General features: G+C 40.3%; 1 protein-coding gene across 3 annotated transcripts in view; it reads left to right on the forward strand.

Annotated features, from left to right (window-relative positions):
* LOC144536574 (RNA binding protein fox-1 homolog 3-like) overlaps window positions 1-16,579 on the forward strand; it is a 790,727-nt gene that overhangs the window by 109,624 nt on the left and 664,524 nt on the right. For all 3 annotated transcript variants that reach the window (XM_078279785.1, XM_078279787.1, XM_078279786.1), the window contains exon 2: window positions 7,479-7,575. The gene's annotated coding sequence lies outside the window, so the exon portion shown is untranslated. The remainder of the gene's footprint in view (window positions 1-7,478; window positions 7,576-16,579) is intronic.

A 16,579-nucleotide genomic window follows, 5' to 3' on the forward strand; every position in this document is an offset into this window, starting at 1 on the left:
CAAGTGTAGTTTGTAGTAAAGTACAGGTGCCAAAAGATGACAGTAGCTACATTGGATGTAACATGGGTCTCATTTAGTGCTGGCAGAGAATGAAGGGCTCTGGTGCTAGTGACGGACTTTTCAACAAAAAAACAAAAAAGATATTACAGCATTACATATTACGGCACAATTTCTTTTAAAATGTATTTTTCAGCTCCTACTACTTTAGCTGTCTCAACGTCTAACGTTAGACAGCCAATCACAAACATTGTTAGAGCTTGGTAGCAGCATGCTGCATGCATGCTGATTGGCTCATTGACGTTGATGAGATTTACTCCTTAGGTATTAAAAATGGGTATTGAATGACGAGGCATTTTTCAATACTCAATACTTTAGAGGCAATTCGGTCGGGGCCTAAAAAGTATTGAATTCATTACCCAGCTCTACTTAGCGCAGAAGGTGCATTTGCTGTCCATGTAAAAAAAAAAGAAGTTGTGTGGAAAATGGGGGGGGAGAAATTAGGCTTGGGAGCAAAGATCAAACCCTGTCTATTTTCACACCTGGCCAATCACTGTGTCAAGTGGGTGTGATTGTATCTACGCAGTGCCTACAATAGTCAAGGAAGATGCTGTATGCTGAGTTTATTTATATTGTCCAGCCATACAATTTTAGCTTGTCAAACTCTTAACACCAATACGGTTTCTAATAACAGGAAGTTGGTAACATTTGTACACATTTTATGAACGGACACTCACAGCCCTTTACCTCTACACTAATGCTAATGCTCAAACACATACACCTGCAGCAGAGTGACACCCAGCCAACCGGTCACTGCTGTGCGGGAGCATGCCAGGAGACGTTTATGCTCACTGCATTGTTTGTTGCAGTATTCTCCGAAACACCAGGAGGCGTAAAAACTAAATAATCTGCGAGAAAGCAAGTAGTAGAAATGGAGAGCAGAAGTAAAGGAAAGCAGTAGTAAATGATGTGTTCACGTTACAGCGCTTTACGTAGTTTAAAATACTACTATGGTATAGGTGTATATTATAAGGTCAATTGGTGAAGAAGCATTGTTCACTTAGGGGGCGGGGGGTAATATAAATAATTCAGCAGAGGCAGGGATACATAGACCAGAAAGGGGCAAATCCCATGCACCCCCACGGCAAATTGTTATATTGTTTTTAGCTTTGATTTAAAAATGCAGTATTCCAAACAGTACTCACATTCAGAAATAACGAATTAGCAGTCAGTACTGCTGAAGCTTAATCAAGAGTAAACAATGGCCCCTTAATATGCAAAACAGGATCCAACAAACGGCATTTTTAAAGAGTTGTAGGCCTGCAGATGCTGTTGGGCAAAGTTGCATTGGAAATATATAAAATATTTATTTATAAAATCCTAATTTTACATCCAGGGTGTAAAAGCCTCTGAAACATGATTCAGACCATGGGCCAGTAAAGCTTTGTATTCACAGGATAATTAAAATGATATACTTAAGTGCAGCTGTGAGATATCTGATGACAATAATTCATTCTAAAATTTCCGATTCTTGGCTGACTGTTATTTTGAACAAAAGGCTAATTTCTGGTGACATTGTGGGTCAAACCTTGTTCTGTATTTTCCATGGTCTACCTCTGAGTGGGACTGACCCTGCAGAGTGTTGGACAAGTTTGTCTATCTGTTTTCCTTATGTTTCTTTCTACCCAACAGTCACACATCTCCATGCAGTGAGAATACATTTGGAAAGGCGATACACAGGCAGTTTAGTGATATCCCTGAAGTTGTGGTCTTGAAATAAAATCCAGAGTCCTTTTCATCCTGCTGGAGTTCAGATAGAATGCAGGTTTAAGGAGTCTCCCCCTGCTGGAGTTCATCCATGGATGCGTTGTCCATTAATATTAAAAGTCTATGGTGTGAAACCAAACCAAACCAAACCGAGGGCAAATCGCTCCAAGTTTACAAACTCACCAACTGATTCAGACCAAAGCAAACCAACTACAGGTGTGAAAACGCCCTAAAACTCTTCTCTATTATTCTCCTTCCCTGTCCACTTCTCTTATGTTTCCGGTTTGGTGGACACAGTCAAAAAAAGATTTGATGTAAGAATAAAATCTTCGAGAAAATAAAAAAGTAAAACTGCTAAGTATTTAACATTTAAAAAATAAAATAAAATGTTTTTAGACTCTTCTTAGGGTCTCCAGCAATAAACCTGCAAAGTGTGAAGTTGATCGGTTTGAACAGTTCTCATGATATGCATGTTCACACAAACAAACACGCTGCTCTCAATTATTGTAGTAGGATATTCAGAACGTTACTTTCTGGTTAATAGAGGGAGGGGGCAGGCAGCGAAACAGACCACAAAGAACAAATCCACTTTAAGGGGGGAAGAGGAAACACCTTTCATGATTGCTGCTGTTTAATTATATTATTGGGGCCCGAGCGCCGACAGCGGGGAAGGCCCTATTGGAACTGAAGGAATTATTATTACACTAAATGAATTGCCTTTTTGAGGGGCTTAACACATTCAAAAACTCACCAAAATTGGCAGTCGCATCAAGTCTGGTGAAAATGTATGTATTTTAAGGGTTTCGGGAATAGGCGCACAAAAAATTGCTCGCTAGCGCCCCCTACAAAGTAAAAAAAATTGAGCCCCTGCAGTGTGTTTAACGTAGACTCACAAACGTTGGTACACATATGTAACATGTCAAGATGCACAAAAAACGTCATTGGAGCCATACCCTAAACCCAACAGGAAGTCCGCCATTTTGATTTCAAAGTTCAAAATTAGTTACCTTTGTTGATCTGAAATGAAGACAGATTCAGCAACTGCACGTTAAAATGTTTTCAGAAACACGTTTCAGTGAACTATTTTAGTCCAATATGAGATCGTATTCTGAACAAACCGCCATGACAGTCTAGCTGTGAGTTTCCGGAGAAACAAGAACCACGTGATGCGTTCGTCCAATCAGCTGCCGGTTTTCATTTTCTGGGAAATAATCAGACTGTTAATGGAAACAATACAGAGCAGCGCCGCCTGCTGCTATGGAGACGTATTACGTTTCACACACGCGCAGCGTGTACACTCAAGTGGGCGTCGCCTCAGTGTGTTTTGAGGAACTTTTTGGACCCGTCTGGTTGGTGTGTCAGGGCCTTAAGAGTCCAACCCTGAGGACAAATAAAGGCCGATATTTATTTAAAGTCATAGCGCCTCCTAGTGGCAACAGGAAGTAGGCCTAAAAGTCAAGGTGCTATACTTTAACGAACACCTCCAAGAAATTTCATCCAGCGGACTTCAAATTTATCTTATTAAAATTTACACACCTTAAAGATGAAAAGTTATTAAAAGAAAAACTTTTCGTCAAACGGTGTGGGCGTGGCGTGGCGGCCATTTTGAGTGTTTAGCAATGAACAAAGAAATTGTTGTAACTTGAGTGTACGTTGTCGTATCTGCCCGGTCTGAGGACATCTACAGGCCAATATTGACTTTTGGTCATAGCCCCCCCCCCCCGCTGGCAACAGGAAATGCGTCTTATATCACAAACATCATCCGATTTACATGAAACTTATAATGTGTGGTCGACACGTGATACTGAGCCGCCCCCTATACTTTAACCACGCCCAATTACTCAGACCACGCCTCCTTTCATAACATTTGAACCGTTTAAGGTAGTCTTGTGTGAGGTGTCATTGAACTCAGTAGAGAGTTCCTTCTTCATTGGTGACGGTTTGACCCGCCCCCTATGCTTAAGCCACGCCCCCTTTCATAACATTTGAACCATTTAAGGTAGACCCTTGTGTGAGGTATCATTGAACTCAGAAGAGAGATCCTTTTTAATTGGTGATGGTTTGACCCGCCCCATGCCCCCTTTCACAGCTAATGAACTGTATGACGTAGAGTCTTGTGTGAGGTATCATTGAACTCAGCAGGGAGTTCCCTTTTCATTGGTGACGATTTGCGGTGTCTGAGTGCCACGCAAATGCATGGTCGCAAGAAGTGGCGTCCGCCAGTAACCCCGACACGCACAGAGGTGCAAGGGCCCGTCCAGCGCTGCTTGCAACTTTAATTATATTATACATTTGTCTGCAGTTCTGCTGCCCGGAGCAGTCCAATGACAGCATCACCAGCACTCACTCACTCAAGATACACCACAAACACACTCACAACACACTCCGTCAACAATTATCAGCAGTCTTTTCTGTCCCTCTGTTGAGATTGCTGTTTCAGTGTCTCATATAAAAGTCAATCAAAACATATGGGAGCTCTTAGACTGATCTAATTATTAATAATTCATTAAAACAAAATAAGTAAACTCTCATGAGGTGTTTACCGTCCTGGTCATCTACCTTAATTTCTTCCTCACCACAGACGGTCAGGAGCCTGGCACATATCAAAGTTATTCAAATAGTGTTTAACCTCCACTGTAGCTGAAAACAGTCATGCTGCCATCACACCGTTTGTTTATAAGCCGCGGCAACCTGTGACAAACCATGACTCTGCGTCCCCATTTCCAACCAATGACAATAGGCTTGTTCGAGATGGACTGCACCTCGCCTGTAAAGTGGACGAGAGCAGGTGGAAGCAGTAGGGGCCGGTGACAAAAATCTGCTGTCAAGTCAGACATTTTCCAGCCGATTCCAGCAGCCTTCAGGCTGAACAGGAAGTGACAGAAACACTGTGGTCCGATTTAATAAAATGTTATCAGACCCATATATCAGCTCCTACACAGTCTCCAGCTGTTTTTATTATGACAGAGTAGCTGTTAAAATGCTCTACATGCGATCTGTTGACTTTAATTACCAACAGATTGTAGATGATCTGTAATCTGAGATTTATTCAGATTTATTCTCTCTGACTTCTAAACATCATTATCAGCCACACATGTGTTCTGTACAGAATAAGCCTTTAAATCAGACTAATAGCAGTTAAAATCCCTCCAAATCAAAATCAATAAAAAGTTTATATAAAACGTCATCATGTTGAGTCGATTCTGAAACAATCAGCTGTTAGATCAGCTGCGAGGCCGACGTTTCCCAGCATGCCCTGGGTCCCCCTGGATCTTGTATTCGGGGTAAAGCAACTACAGCGCCTACGTCTCAGAACTGCGGCCGCCTTGATCTCGTGAGGTCATCGTTGCCCACGTGTACATGACGTCAGAGCAAGTTGGGATCAAGTCGGACACAGATCTAACCGGCATGCATTGGGCGGCGATCGCCAGTGATTGATTCTGCGCAGACCTGGCTCATCTCCAACAGGCCTAATTTTTCTTGAACCGGTTGTTAGCGACCCTGGTTGTGTGCAATTCACACTGAAATCGACTTGTGTCCAACCCGTGTCTGACCCACCACTCGAAGAAGCCGAGTCAACGCGGGTTAACCTTCTCAAACACAAAGTCAACCCTGGTTCAACTTTGGTTGAGCCCTCGGTGTTAAAGGGGTACAATACGCGAGTGCTGTTTTACCAAAAAAAAACGTCTTATTAAATGATGTAAGTGGTATCTGGTTGCAAATATTAACTCTCAAGTATAGGGGGCATCATATTACTGCATATCATGTAAATATTTCAATTAATACAGTTTACATTTTAAATGAATGAGAAAAGAATTTTAAGTTTCATGTTTTGTCTACTTTTCCATTAGTTTTTCCTGATTTCTTTTTTTTTAGGTTTTTGCTGTGGTATCATTTTAATCTTTTGTTTCAGTATTGCATCAAAGTCAAAATTTTGTTATTGTGACACTAGTATTATATACACTATCACAGTATAGTATGGTATACAGTGTAATAAAATGAAGTTCCGTTTAGGCTTTAACTACACAAGTAGCATCTGAACTGTTTAGTTGACTCCTATAGCTTCACCTCTCACAACCAGAGATTTTCAATGTGATGCAGCAGCAGGAGTCCCAACAGTCCCATACTAGTCTAGTGAAAAAGGCGGCTGAAGAAGGCTCACCTCAGTCCATCTATCCTCACCACTTTCTACAGGGGCACCATAGAGTGTTCTGACCCGCAACATCTCTCTGTGGCATGAGAGCACAAACACCTCAGATAGGAAAGCCCTGAGGAGAGTGGTGAGGTCAGCAGAGAGGAATATTGGGGCCACACTGACAGCGATTGAGGATCTGGCCCAAAAGCCACTATTGACTAAAGCCACCAGCATCTTAAAAGACTCCACCCACCCATGTCAATGCCTGTTCTCCCTCCTGCCTTCAGGCAGGAGATAACCCAGCCAGCGTTGCAGCACGACAAGACGTAAAAACAGCTTTTACCCGGCTGCTATCAGACTACTAAACTCAACTAAACAACCACTTAACTGTGCTTTACTATGCAAATGTGCAATACTATTTCTTCATTTACAAGTGCAATACATCACATAGTCGTACAAACAAATATTCTGCTGGAAATGATTTATTCCGTATTTTATATATATTCATAGAGCTCTATGTATTACCCTGTTTTGAATCTGTTTTTAAAAGGAGCCATGCTCGTGATCTCGTTCATGTTTGACATTTCTGTGTTTTGCTGGATGACAATAAAAGGAATCTTGAATACACTGGGATAACGCATATAGTCTAACTATTCATGTCCCAGTTCATGGGTAATATAGACCGCTATCAATGATTTTTCTTTTTGCAATTCTTATTTTTAATTGATAGGACAGTTGTAGACAGGAAACGGGAGAGAGAGAGAGGGGGATGGCATGCGGTAAAGGGCCGCAGGTCGGAATTGAACCCTAGGCCACTGCGGTAAGGACTGAGCCTTGGTACATGGGGTGCACGCTCTACCATGTGAGCTTCCAGGGCGCCCCAATGATATGATATGATATGTAGACATTTTACACCAACAGTAAAGATAGAATCCATCAAATAATTCCATTTTACTGCCCAGCGCTATTTAGCACTGCATCAGTGGCCGATCCCTGGCTTGTCTGTGTGCATGTATGTATTGACCTTTGTATCACATGCTTTGTGTCATGAATAGCATGTAATGCTAAGAAAGAACTTACCTGGAAAATGAAAGCCGGAACGATAAAGAAAAGGTGTCATGGACTTGAAACAAGCTTTAGTCTTGGTAGATGTCCACTACAGAGAGAGTGAGAGTTGCTGGATGAATTGATGGAGGTGGAGGGTAAAGTCACCTTTGTTTCTTGTCTCTGCTATTAAATGTGTGTCCTCTATACCTTCCTGCCATACGTTTCCTTAAGATCTAACCTTATATTGATGAAAAGTAATCACCGTTGAATATTGACAGCTCTCTCTAAGGTTAGAGCATTGACCCAAGCTAAGGCTCATGGGAAATCTGCTGCTGTCAGGCTGCCCATGAGCAAGGCACTGAATCCCCAGTTCCTCCAGTGTCTCTGCTGTTTATATGGTGCAGCTGCCAGTGTTGATGCGTGGACCTGTGTGTGTTTTACGTCAAGGATGATAAGTGTTTGTTGACTTTACTACATGAAAGGTTGAAGTGAGTCTATTGAAGAGTATTTGTGTCTATCTTTCTTCATTCAGACAGTTGGATAGACGGAGAGAGATGCTGACAGTCTAACAGAAGCTCCTCAAATTTTGTCTACATCCCAGCCACAGAAGACCACAGCTGTTCTTACAGGTAGGCCATCCTCAGCAATTTTATTTCATTCTGTATCTAACAAAGACTGAATGGAATTCCAGACATGAATCCAAAAAATGCACTACTACTTGACACACACACACACACACACACACCCCTAAGGTTTCATCAGTTCAGAAGGTGAACTGGCATCTCTCCAGCTACTGATTGGATGTTCTAAAGTTATCATCTGTTTTAAGTATGTTTCATAAACTCCTACTTTAACCTCCTGGAATTGTCATAGGAGATAATACCTGACAACTTCTTCATACCATGATTGTAATGAAATAGATTAGATTTACTTTATTGTCCACCTCAGTGGAAATTTGTCTTTGGCTTCTACCAAGTACAGGAAAGGTGCACATTAAAACATTAAAAACATACAGAATATACAGAATACAATAGTGCAAATGGGCAGGTAGCAGCAAATGTGTTATACAAATACAAGAGAGCAAATCTTAGAAAATAACAAGTGTTCCCTGATGCAGTCATTCTTTGTCCAATGCCTGTATGACCTTGGGAGCCTAAATCGACGGCCAGATGGGAGCAGTTCACACTCTGAGTGTAGTGGGTGTGAGGAACTCACACCTGCCAGTAGATGTTTAGCCTTTCTGTGTACAGCATTGTGAAATATATTGCAAAGTTGTTTCTGTGACTTGCCAATCACCTTCCCTGCATTGTTAACAATTTGAAGAGTTTGTTTTGCTCTTTGAACTGAAGTTGCCATACCATGCTGTTATGTTAGATGATAACATGCCCTTCAAGTATCAAGTAGGTCCTCAGCTTCGCTGACTGGCTAAGTTAAAATGACGTGGTGGCAAAGAACCTTTTCTGTCTTTGCTTATTGTCTCCCCCCCCACCCTCCCAGCAACAGTAAAACACTAACAGAGCTATTACTTTATGCTCCAATTTTATTGCCAAGAGGATTTGTTTTTATCGTTGGATGAAACCAAAACATGACTAACTTCAGCCAACAGCAAAGATACTTACCCAACCCCTATCAATTCATCAATGCAACTAATGAAACATAACTAATTGAAACCATAAGGCTCTATTTTAAAGTATTGACATCCTCAGATGTAAAGTATGACTCAGGGTGCTTTTACACCTATCCTGTTGGGTTTTGTTAAATTGAACTTGGTTTGTTTGTTTGTAGTATAAAAATAAAAACGGACCAACCACAGGATTGTGTATTTTATTTTTATAATTTGTATAAGGATCACCATTAGTCTTCCTGGGGTCCAAAACAACATTTAATCAGACAATATTAAAACATTTCACGACGTACAGAAAAGAAAAGAAATAAAAGAAAATAAACACCAAAACAATATCTGCATACAGAACTAAATAACAAAAAATAAACCAAAAAAAAATTAAAATTAAAATAAAATAAAAACAATACAAAAATGTTTGTGTAATGGTGATTGTAGATGAATCCAAATTATAAAAATAATATTAAATCTATCATCATCAACTGGCAATAAATCAGTATTGGCATATATACTGTATTTATGCAAGATCATTTGGTAACCATGGTAACACATATATGCATCACTAAGTGCAGGGATTCTCCTTGACACAACAGAAAGTGAAAATGAATTGAAACAGGGATATCAGGGCTTGTGTACTGTACCATGTGTTACAGGCAGTTTCTCATTAAAAAATGTAGCGACCACAGAGTAGTAACTATCCCAGAGTAAAATTACAAAACGACATGATTCACCCTGTTGCCTGCCTGCTGGGGCCCAGGCAGGTCCGTGACTGAGCCCTGAGGGGGCCGTGCTCTGGCCTTTGCTGGAATGAAATCCCACGAGATGACGTAGTGAACATGGGGCCCTAAGCACCGTGTGTGGAAAACCAGTTGCAATGGGTTATCTATCCACCAGGGGATCAGTGATTATGGACGCAAAGTATTTATGGGCCTGAAATCAGCTGTTCTTATCATTTGATGTGTTGCCCTAGCATACTTTCATCATATCAGGTTGATCAGGTCATGAAAATATTAGGCTGAAGTGTTTTGTAAGACCCTGCTAGGCTACAGATTGTTGTTTTCGGAGAAGGAAGTAGTGAGACGGTGATGAAGGAGACACGTCTGTAGTTTCTCATTTTACCGATCTATTCTGTGATCTATAATGATTTTTACACAAAGAAAGAAATACATTTGTCGAAATTACAAGGCACGAATAATGATGTTGTGTATATATAATTTGTCATTGACAGTGTTTCACAAAGTTTATAAGGTGTCCTAACTCTTTTTAAGGGAGTCTTTCCCCGACCTATTTTTGGTTACTATTTGTTAAATTTGACATGTTTACCATCAATAAAATTGTGTCTTTTTCATAAATGTAACGTAACAATGACATCAGTTGAAAAGGAGAAAGTGAAACATATTTTGTGCTAAATCCTTTTTTCTTTTAAAGAATTGTGGCGGCAGAAATGCAAAAACACTCTAAGCTGTGGTTTTTATTTAAAAAAAACTAAAATAACAAAAATTAAATAACGATTAATAACACTGCACAATGCAAAAACATGTTTGTTTGTTGGGGGGGAGGGGGGGTGCTCAGAGCAGACCAACACAACACAGTCTCACTCCCTACTCGTCAAATGTATGACGCATGGTCAAGTAACCCTGGCGTTAATTTTCAACACCAGGGGGGTATCCATCGCGTTATTTTTCGACGAGGGGGTCCGTCAGATAGACATTCATGTTAATCCCTCACGTCAGATATCCACGAAAGAAAAAACACGCCCCCTTAACTCCAAATCTGTGATAGTTTTATTATTGGTATTTTTAGCCCAATAACCGCTGTTTTAATCAACATTATTCACCAGATATTGTCACGGTTTATATGTATTTCTTTTAATGTTATTATTTTGGTCTATTTCGGCCAGGGAAGCTGGATTGCTTGTTTGTTTATTTATATTTTTTTAAACTATAACGCTACATCTATCAGCTGTAATACAGAACATTACGATATGATCCGAGCTGGGCGCATTCAAAGCTGATATCCCACAATGCAATGCGGCATTCATTCACCTAACCAGACAGCGATCAGCGGGTTTTTTAACAACAGTATCACTAATGTACATGTTCAATGTATATAATCAGTGTTTTAGTCACCAGCAACAACACGTTGATCAGCTTTGTTCCAGTAAGTTATGCACCGTAATAACGTTTAAAACATCTGCTGAAGACTCCATATCTACATGACAGCTGAGGTCCAGAGATTTCTATAACAGCTGGTCCTATGTGTGTAGTACCTCTATAACAGCTGGTCCTATGTGTGTAGTACCTTCTATAACAGCTGGTCCTATGTGTGTAGTACCTCTATAACAGCTGGTCCTATGTGTGTAGTACCTCTATAACAGCTGGTCCTATGTGTGTAGTACCTTCTATAACAGCTGGTCCTATGTGTGTAGTACCTCTATAACAGCTGGTCCTATGTGTGTAGTACCTCTATAACTGCAGGTCCTATGTGTGTAGTACCTTCTATAACAGCTGGTCCTATGTGTGTAGTACCTTCTATAACAGCTGGTCCTATGTGTGTAGTACCTCTATAACAGCTGGTCCTATGTGTGTAGTACCTTCTATAACAGCTGGTCCTATGTGTGTAGTACCTTCTATAACAGCTGGTCCTATGTGTGTAGGACCTTCTATAACAGCTGGTCCTATGTGTGTAGTACCTCTATAACAGCTGGTCCTATGTGTGTAGTACCTTCTATAACAGCTGGTCCTATGTGTGTAGCACCTTCTATAACAGCTGGTCCTATGTGTGTAGTACCTCTATAACAGCTGGTCCTATGTGTGTAGTACCTTCTATAACAGCTGGTCCTATGTGTGTAGTACCTTCTATAACAGCTGGTCCTATGTGTGTAGTACCTTCTGTTGCTAAATGACAAGCCTTCAAAGATGGACTGGGTTCAAGGTTCAGAGGTCAATATTTCAAAGCAGGAGTGATGTATCCTCTTCAGACTGACATATGTTACTGTCCAGGTTGAGACCTTTCCAATGATGTCTTTGCTATAGTCCTATGACAACGTTTTCATTTTTACACATCATGGAGACCATGTTGCAGGTGATACTTTATTTTCCCCAGAGGAATATCTGCCTTGAGTTCAAATGCTTCACACATAACACTTGGCATATTGTTTTATCATACAGATGATGACTTACAATAAAAAAAAAACATAAACAAAGTGATATGTAGTCAGACTGAAGCACATTATCAGCCACAATCTGTTGTTCATCTTTCACAAACAGTGACAAGAGCAACACACAACCATATAATATATCATGAAGCTATTCCCCTGCAGCCTCAAGCAACATTATTTCAAGTTTTAATTGCGGTAGGTCCAAATTAGGCCTATAGTTTAGAAATGTTCAGTTTACCCATATCTTCTGCCAGAGGATAAGAGCTACTTGACATGTGTTTCAGTTTGTGAAATGGTTGAATGAGATGTGTGAGTTTTGTCCGTGTGCAGTATGTAGGCCGAGGTAGAAGTGTGTCAAAAATGCCAAAACACATGTTGTATATACAAAGCTATATACAGTACATCTTACTCTGTGAAGAAAAACCTCAGCAAATATCTGATTATCTTTTTAATTTCCTGAAAATGCTTCCTAAAACTAGTCCCTTCTTCATTTTGAAAAGATAGTCTCAGTAAAGGCTACAAAGGTTAGGATGGCTACGAGCTGTAACCATAGTGATTGATGAGGATCATCTTCTGAATATAATAATTAATATGTTAGGCCTACCATAAATTGATATTTCAAAAAAGTCATTTATTTAAAACAACTAATAATGCAGTGTGATATTAAATCAAACTAAGTCCCACACATAAATATGCTCATGTTTTTTTCCTTTTAGTATTTGCTGTTAATAGTCATCAACTGCAAAATTAGAAAATTACATTTTTAAATAAGTATGTATGGAAAATAAAGTAAAAAATGCTTCTCTTTGTATACCTATAGTTTATTGTTTTTCACAACAGTAGGCCTACAAGTTAAAACAAATTAAAATGAGTCAAACAAGCCATCAGGCTGTAGTTCTAAACACTCAACTGTAGGTATTTTATATAGTATATATAAGGCAAATCAAAGTGCTTAGTATAAAACACTATTTTTTCATTATTGGTATTTTATTGTGTCAGGGTTACTTGACATACATACATTTGACAAGTAGGGAGTGAGACTGTGTTGGGCAGACAGCTGTCGGCGAGCCTGTACAGACATATGAATAACCTGATTTCTCTGTGTGCCATTTAAATATCAAACCCTGAATATGATCATAACTGTAACATTCTTGTCCATGTAAACACACATGATTAAATGTAGTGTTCCACTTAGTGCTGATGATGCAGGATGAAACTACTAAAACTGCCAGTCCATACGTTACATACATACATATTTCCACCTCTTGATTAATAATAGTCTGTATGAACATGACCGGTTCAGAATTGAAAGGTAAATTCTTTAGTCTGCACCAAGTGACCTAAAGTACAGATGTGAAAGAGACCTACATTTAAATTACTACGTTCTTCAGATCGTGGGCCATGAAAAGCAATGTATAGCTGTTTCATTAGCTGTGTGTGTGTGTGTGTGTGTGTGTGTGTGTGTGTGTGTGTGTGTGTGTGTGTGTGTGTGTGTGTGTGTGTGTGTGTGTTGTTAATAGCAGTTCAATGCCTAGTTGTTCTTCAGAGGCTTGTTTCCGTTCTCGCCGGCACAGAAGAAACCGGGAAACGAGACAAACTGCGCTCTCTGGTGTAACTGATTTGAGTTTGTAAAAAGCAGCACAGATACTGTAGCTTTGGGGGAGATTCTTGGAAGGATGTGAACACCCCCACCACTTCTTCCCTTTTTAACCTTCTGCGCTCTGCCTCATCTCCTCAGAAAAATCCCTGAACATCACTGAAAATGTCTGCATAATATATTAACATGCTATTAAAAAATAAGCCCCTTCTCTAGACCCCTGGACAACTATACAATTAAAATCTCTCCACTCATTGTTTAGTGACAACTTCACAGATGCTAAAAATGGTTAGTGGTTAGCTGCGGTCTCCAGGGGGGAGATTCAGAGCTCCAGGCACTATAGGGGGTCTGAGAGGATTACGTGACTGGCAAGGTGCTCTTTTGTGTGGGGAGACAAGGCAGCAGAGTGGCCCTCAGATACAGGCCACAGGCACAGACATGAGCTGATAGGATAAGCAAAGCAGTGTATTTACTGTATTGTGGATTTAGTAGCTATCTGCCAACATTTTACCTTTACTCCAAATGACCTACAGTATGAACTTTTCAATAACAATTTAGTTTTTCTAGTATGGAAATCAGACTTGACCTGCATAATTGAAAGTAGATTTTAATTATTTTTATGTGCATACATTTATATCATTCCATCCATTCTGTAATTATCACTATATCTACAGTCCTCAAAAGACAAGTGCAGCTCCGTGAGTCAGGGTCACACAATTCACTCCTGCACCACTTCTAAAGAATATAAAGAATGAACTTTCTAAATCTGGGGGAAAAACAGACATGGATAACTCCGGTGAATCAGCATCCTCTTGGTTATACCTAAGTTCGCTGAGAAGTGGGTAGCAATGCTACTGACTTAACATTTAAATAAAGTCTACACCTCTCTCCATCCCATGCAATTTGATGCTGTCTTTCTAGACTTGAAGAAGGCATTTGATACCTTCAACCACCAGGTTCTTTCATCGAAATTAACACACTTGTGGATGAAATCATATCTATCCCATAGAAAGCAATGTGTTTGTGTCGACGGCACCAAATCTCCTGACCTTAACTGTCCTGTAGGTGTCCCACAAGGCTCTATTTTCTTCAATTGCATTCATAATATATATTAATGACCTATCTGATGCATGTAAAATAAATGCATTTTCAAATAATGCAGATTATGCAAAATACATTCAAGAAGCCCTTCTTAATTCTTACATCTGCAATGACCCATCTCATGTCTTTATCGAATATCAAAAAACCTGAGAGGGGAGGAGCTTGACATAGTAAATGAGTTCAATTATCTTGGGATCACGTCAGATTCTACATTAACCTTTAAAAGTCATGTGAAAAACGTGTCAAACACTGTACAATTTAATTTAGAAAAGTTAAATGTAATTAATTAAAAAGAGGACTGACAGTGGCATCAGGGCCACCAGAGGGGACTGTGGGTTACTACAGGGGCAGCAGAGTGTCTGTCAGAAAGTAAATATTTGAATAGTCTAGCACGTGCAATAAGGGAGTGCACTACTTATTACACTTTTAAGACTCTTCTCAGACAATGGCTTAAGGCAAACCAGAACTGTGATCACTTTTAACTTGACATGATGTTCTGTTCTTGTTACCTGCCTAGGGACTATGGATGTAAATTAGCATTCTTGCTAATTTACATCTTGCATTTTATACTGATGTCCATTAATGTGCTCTGTCACAAATGTTTTTTACAATATATAAACTTAAAAAATAAAAACCTAGTCTGAGACTAAAGTTTAAGCCCACTTTTTGTTTCTTTGCCCCATCTCATCATTCATTTCTTAGCTTAGTATCATTCAAATTCTGGGATGTTTGTCTGCGGCTAAGGCTGAGTGGATGTCCCAGCAGGTTCCTGACACAGCCATCTAGTCTTGGGGCTGCCGAGCTAAAATTCCAACAGAGGGGCTATCCTGTACCCAGTGGGATACACTTCACCCAACCACCCAAACTTCCAACTCCACTTGTAGCCACCCCTCTGAAAATGATGAGGCTCTCTCTCTGGGCATTAGCCTTGCTTCCATCTTCTCTGGGAGTCCAGCATACACCCATAGAAACAGGAAGGCTCATTTCTCACACAAATATGGCAGACATACATCCAAACACATCTTTGAACACACGCACACACGTTATTTTCCAGCCACAGCATGCGAAGAATCAAGATAACAAGCACAGGATACAAAGGGCAGCTCTGCAAGATAGAGGGCTGATACACAAAGCTGCAACCTTCATGCTGTGTCTTATACCTCTCAGTGCTGAGGATTAACCATTTCGTGTACACTGCAGATCAATGGAGATGAGAGCATTGCCTGGCGTGTTTGTGTCACTTTAGGAAAAAAAAAAGGGGTGAAACAAGCCAGCGTGAGTCTTCTCTTGATGAGCTAAAATCAAGAGAAGAAAATGCTATCTCAATCTACTTTTTTCCATGTGTGGTTTACGCTTCATCATAGTTTCTGAAGCCTACAGTATATGTTCCTCTTTCTCCTTGCGAGCCTGTTTGTGCACACACACACACACACACACACACACACACACACACACACACACACACACACACACACAGCAGGAAGTGTCATTGCAAGACCCATAATCTCGAGGGTAAAGGCCAAACGACTCACTCACTCTCCCTCTGCCACACTGCACAACATGTGTACATATGTGGTTACCGCTCTACAGATACCTGTGTTGTCTCTGATAGTTATTTGTAAGCCTCGTAAAATACGGACGCTTGGTCAGTGGCTCTCAGTAAGCAATACGCACCCCTCAGCGTCTGCACGGGCAGAGCAGCAGCTCCGCGGCGCGTGAAGATGACGTAGTATTAAGAGCGACAACGGTAGGGAGTGGTATGAAAGCCCGGAATTCCGCGTCGGGAGATCAAGATCAAGATTAACTTTATTGTCCCACAACGTGGGAAATTTGTCTTGGGCACTCAGCCCATGCTGCAGCCATAGTAAAAACAAATGAACACAGACAGCATGTACAAACAACAAATACTGCACAATACTATACCACAGACCGTACTATGGTCCTGATTGTGTATAAAAACCCAACACGGTGTCATGCAATACACTGGTTAAACGTACTCAAAATAAATAAATTAAATTAAATTAAAAAGAAAGAGCGATCACAAATACAACAATTACATATCTTCATCGTCATTCAGGCCTGTTCTGCCTATTCCTTGCGGCTATTTAGAAGCTTAATAGACACTGGGATAAATGAGTTTTTGAAACGGTTAAG

Source organism: Sander vitreus, chromosome 21 (assembly GCF_031162955.1).
Source record: "Sander vitreus isolate 19-12246 chromosome 21, sanVit1, whole genome shotgun sequence".
Classification (NCBI taxonomy): Eukaryota; Metazoa; Chordata; class Actinopteri; order Perciformes; family Percidae; genus Sander; species Sander vitreus.